Source organism: Humulus lupulus, chromosome 1, assembly GCF_963169125.1.
Source record: "Humulus lupulus chromosome 1, drHumLupu1.1, whole genome shotgun sequence".
In the NCBI taxonomy this organism is placed as follows: domain Eukaryota; kingdom Viridiplantae; phylum Streptophyta; class Magnoliopsida; order Rosales; family Cannabaceae; genus Humulus; species Humulus lupulus.
Window position 1 is genome coordinate 170,676,848 of NC_084793.1, and position 6,000 is coordinate 170,682,847.

Sequence of the window (6,000 nt, forward strand, 5' to 3'; positions counted from 1 at the left end):
ACCTCAAAATACGAAGAGCAACTACCCAATGAACAATAGTAGGAGAAGACACAAACTGACTAACAATATGAACAACATGTGCAATGTTTGGACGAGTAATAGTGAGGTAGACCAAACTACCAACAATGGTGCGATATAAGGTGGGATCTTCCAAGGCTGTACCATCAGAAGGAGAATACTGAACATTGAGCTCACAAGGAGTGTCAACGATTTTAGTATCAGTAAGTCGCTTAAGAATTTCAGTAGTGTATTTTGACTGAGAGAGAAGATAACATTTTGGAGAGAAAACAACTTCAATACCCAAAAAGTATCGCAGAGAACCCAACTTCAAGCTGACGAGCTAATTCAGACTTTAACATTGCAATTCCATCAACACATTCACCAGTATTAATCATATCATCAACATATAAAGAAAGAAAAATACGGCCTGCAGTGATACACTTGACAAAGAGAGTTGTGTCATGATCACTTGGGAAAAATCCAAGAGAGATGATAATAATAGAAAACTTCTCAAACCATGCTCGAGGAGCCTGTTTGAGACCATATTAAGCTTTCTTAAGCTTGCAAACTTCTCCATGATTATGAGGAACACCAGGGGGAGGCACCATGTAAACTTCTTCATTCAAATCACCATTCAAGAAAGCATTCTTAACATCCATTTGAGTTATATTCCACTGACGAACAGATGCAACTGCAATAAGTGTACGAACAGTAGTCATTTTTGCAACCGGTGTAACGCCCTGGTTACCCCAGAACAGTTACGGTGAACGGTGAACCGGAAATTTGACTCGCTACCCGAGTCCTTTGGTTAAAAACGTGCTTCTAAGTGTTATTAACAGGCTAAGGTGGAAAACCAATGAAAAGGAAATGATATATTTTATTTAGAACATAAAACTGTTCATGGGCCCATCAAAACATTTACAAGTTATTTACAACTCAAAATGGTCATTAGTATTTCAAATTTACAAACCCGCAGACCTAAGCGGCAAAATAGGGTAAACCCCCTAGTTCCTTTGAGAACTCCTTGGCTGTGGTGGTCAAGCGGCCGCATATGTACACATCACCATCTAAGCTCTCCACTCAAGGCTGGGTGAGCTTTTCTTTCCCTTTACCTGCACCACATAGCACCATGAGCCAAGGCCCAGCAAGAAAACACAATAAAGCATGAATATAATATCAACAATGATCATAATAATCATTCAGGACTTTCAGTCCAAAGTAGAAGTGATGGACCCAAAACGGGTATGTTTTAAATATTTATAACTCGCAAGCGCACGAATCATATATGAAATATAGTGTTCATGTAAGTACGAGATCGAACCCAAAGGAGTTGTCTAAAATCGAAAATAAAACTATTTTAAACCAAAATTAACAAATTCTAACCTAGCACCAAAGATTGAAGAGACTTTTGAATAATGAAAATAAAATAAAAGACAAAAATATAGAAATTAAAGACAATATATAATACTAAATTAATAATTGTAAGCAAGATGGTAAAATAAGATTATTAAGGATTAGAATCCACAAAATATAAATTCAATAATATTTATAAGTACATTGATTCCCAAGTTTTAGTGATAGTTAAAATAAATCAAACTATCATTTTCCAAATAGATTTATAATTTTAAGCACAAATTACTTCTAAAAAGATAAGATTTTTCTTCACTTTTCAAAATTATAATTTCAAAGCATTTAGTGTAAATCAATCTAATGAAATAACAAATAAATCAATGAACATTATTTATAAGGCAAAACATAATATTTTTGTTCTAAGCATGGATGTGTACAATTTAATGACACATCTTACACAAAGAATATTATGTTCTTGCACTAATGAAGAACAAAGTGTAACTATGTGCTAACAATCCAAAATACATTATATTTAAGATGAAAGAAGATATTTAAAGAAGAAAATTCCATAAACTTTGTTGCACAAAATGAGAAATCAACATACAAAATAATCACTATCTAGTTACATATTGTTTCATCATTACCTTAATAATCTTAAAAATATTAGAAACTCATAACTAGAATAAAAAAATAAAAAAATTACAAACATAAATAGGAAAATTTGGAGGATGAACCCCCAAATTTTTCCTCTAAAAACACATAGAAAAATTACAACAAAGAAGAAGAAGAAAATGGAGAGGTCTTGAAAGTGTAGAATGTGTAGTATGATAACCTCCCTCAAATGTGCCCCTAAACTCCCTTATTTATAGCAAAAAATTGGGCATTAAAATAATCAATTTAAAATAATTAAATTGATTAAATTAATTATAATATGGAAAATAGGGGTAAATTATAGGGTGTAATAATGATGTTTTTGGATAAAATGTGTAGAAAAGTGGGGTAAAAAGTGGCATTTTTGAACATAGGGGACAAGAGTACATTGTGGCATTTTTATGGGCTCAAGAAAAAATTGCTTTGTGGCTTTTGGTGGCTGTGAAGTGCTGGGCCGAATGGAGTTGGGGCTGCTTGGGTGGAGATTTTTGGCTGAAGGGGACAAACGACTGGGTTGACAGATGCTTGGGAAGGCTCAGCTGGGAAGATGGCTGAGTGGATTGGTGTGCTGAAGGAGACCTGCCTGGGGGAGTCACGCTGGGAGGAGTTTGGATGTGGCTGCAAGGAGTTGTGAGCCTGGTGAGGTGGTTTGGGCCAGCGGCTGGAATGGGCCTTTGGGTGCAGGTGCAGGTGCAGGAGTGGCTCCATGGGCCTGGGCAAATGGGATATTGCTGTTGGCCCCTTTGAGAAAATGCCACATTTTTACTTTCTTTTCCTTGAAATGCCATTTTTTTCTTCATTATTATTGTTTTTCAAGAGCAAAAATACACCAAAATTCCTAACAAAATAAACATAAATTAAATCAAAATTAAATATTTTCAATTATCTAATAAATCATATCAATTCATTGAAAATATTAATTAAAATTTAATTTAATTTAACATTTAGTTTCAATAAAACACACATTTTTTTACTTCTAACTAGACACAATAATTTAAATAATTAACTACAACATTTTACAACAAAATAACTATAAAAACACACAAAAATATATAAAATCAAAATAAACCTAATAAATTCAAAATTACTTAAAAACTTAATAAATCAATTAAAAACTCAAGAATTAAGCAACAATTAGCACATAAAAAGTGGTAAAATAACTCTATTTTGTAGAGTTATCACCCTTGAAGTCTTTTTTCAAGAACTTCACGGATTTTGTTGGGCTGGCCCCTTTCCAGCTCAACACCAATTCTTACAGGGTACTGTCAGCCCTGAGGTCGCTGTATCACGAGTTGAAGTGGGCAGGACCTTCACCAGAAGAGATTTTATGTCTCTTCTGCTTGAAAAGCAATCCCTCCCGAGCTTGGGGAGGGGACGAATTCTACTACCTCTCGAGCTATCCAAAGGAGAAGAAGATGTTCGAAGACCTTCCCAATCATCCTCCTGACTTCAAGAAGGCCTTCTTCTGGACAGATGGCCTAGCCCCGTCTCGATTCTATTCGTTCAGACGGATTCGTAAGTATTTCAACCTCCTTTTTTTGTGCTCGAACTTTGTTTTAGGTTCGTGCTTAGCTGAAATGTGCTTAATTTTCCAGCCAACTATCATCGCCCTACTCCCACCGATGAGATGAGGGAGCGCCGAGAGACTCTGATCCAGCTTCCCTATGGCAGGAGGTCTCTCTCCTACCTCCTTCATGAAGGCAAGCTCCGGGTGTAACACCCTGCTAATTAGGGTCCATTACCAGGTGTGTTTTGAAACCAGTGCTGGACTTACTAACAAGTCATTTGGACTAAACATGTGATTAACCACTAAGGTTTGGGTACTAAAAACTTTTGATCATTTCATAAACATTTCCATTAAGTTAAAGATAAGTTCTTTACATGGGATCCCAAAAAAATTAGTTTAAAAGTCTGTTACAAAACTCAGATTACACATTAAGCCGTCCTAAGCGGCAAAAGCTGGGTTTAACCCTAGTTCCTTTGAGCATCTCGGCCGTGGTGGTCGAGTGGACTGCATATGTACATACCACTGCTAATGCCCTTTGACTCATGGCTGGTTGAGCTTCTCCTTACCTTTACCTGCACCACAAAGCACCTGTGAGCCAGAAGACTCAGCAAGAAAACTTAATCAATAGTTTAGTGAATTAAACAACCATTAAACAGTAATAACTGAATCCAGTGCATCCATTAAACCCAGTTGGAGATCATAGAGTCACACAAGTGCATGTCGCACTTCCTTTCAAGTTGTTGGCATCCGAGCCAGTCAAGTGCCTGTTGCACTTCCAGGGTGGCCCAGCCATGGTGGCCTGCACTCCACGTGCATTATGCCAATCTTAGCTTATAAACTAAGTCCCTTATGCCCTTGACTTATAAGTCAAGCCACCACGTGCCTCCAACTTATAAGTTAAAGCCTTGGGATTTTCAACCATTAAGAACCTCCCAGAGCCCATCATATTCTCAGCTAATAAGTTGATCCCCATTTATCATCCTATTGATACCCTAGTTTATAAACTAAACTTTACAGTCATCGCAAACAGTCTCATGTTCCACTTAAGATACTTATCAAACAGTCATACCATGCATAATAACACATTCACTCAACAGTCCTAAGCATAATCATAATTATGCACGTTACAGCGTATCTAATCAGACGTTCACAACACAATTATAATCATGTTCATTACCTTAACTAAGTTCTAATCATGCATTCACATAACAGGTGCAGTTTTCTTACCTTTGGTCCGTATGCGGGTTACTAGCGACAACCCTCCGAGCACGATCCCTGATTCAAGCCCTTAGCGAAAACTTAGTCACAACCGCGATAAAGAAGTTCCCATCAATAATAGGTAAATAACAACTTCCAGACCAACTTTTAGCCTCCGGGACATCGAATTCCACTTAACAAGGAAGTAGGATCGATCCCGAGCCCAAACGGTTAAGTTTCCAACCTAAAAAATCCCATTAAGGTCAATTTCCCTCTTAAGAGCAGCGGCCCCTCACAGCCGAGCCGCGGCCCGCCTCTGATTCCAGAGGCTCGGCCTCCCTGAAAACCAACGCGCGCCGCGGCCCGCCCCTGCATCCGAGCCCTGCGGGCTCAAAATCCTCTTCGCAGGCCGCGACTCATCATAAAAGAGCCGCGGCTGATCACCACGAACCCAGAATTTTCTGGGTTTTTCCTGCAACCAAACCCAACCAAACTCATCCAATTTCCTCCCACTCCTCCAATATAATTCCCACAACCTATGTATTCATTCTTACCAACAAAACCCAGTTAATTACCATAATCAAACTCATCAAAATCCACCAACTCAACCTTCCTACTATCAACATGAATCAACACCATAATTCCAAATTACTCAGCAAAACTAACCATTCAATTCAGTTCAAATTTCTTACCTCAACTGTGAAGAACACTTGAGCCTAGCCTCTGCTTTCCCCCAAGCCTAACACCTTAATTCTCCAAGCTTTGCTCTTCAACTTCCCAAGAAAATCCTCAAACCTCCATAGCACAAAGAGAAAACGAGAGAGAAAGAAAAGGAGAGCTGCTGCTGTATTTCCTTCCTTTAACTTCTCAAACCTTCTGATTATTTCCCAGCCTACTAAGTCCTAACTTTGAATGGGAATGACTAAACTACCCTTTGTCCTAAGCTTATACCTCAAATATCCACAAGGGCAATTTTGTCATTTGCCTTAAATCCCGCTATCCACAATTTGCATCCTATTTTTCCCGCTACTTCCAATATTCCCACACAATCACCAATAAATTCCCATTACCCTCTAATTCTCGGTAATGTACTAACTTACTAGAATACCCGAACCGGGTATTTAGACCCTGTTGTGACTTTTTCGATATCTTGCTCATCGGGACTGCCTCTCATCGAGTAACCAAAATATATCCACATAGTAATGTGGTCTCAATCACACAAGCACATATTCACATTTATACCCCAAACGGGTCAAATTGCAAAAATACCCTTCTTATAAGAAACGGGCCCACAT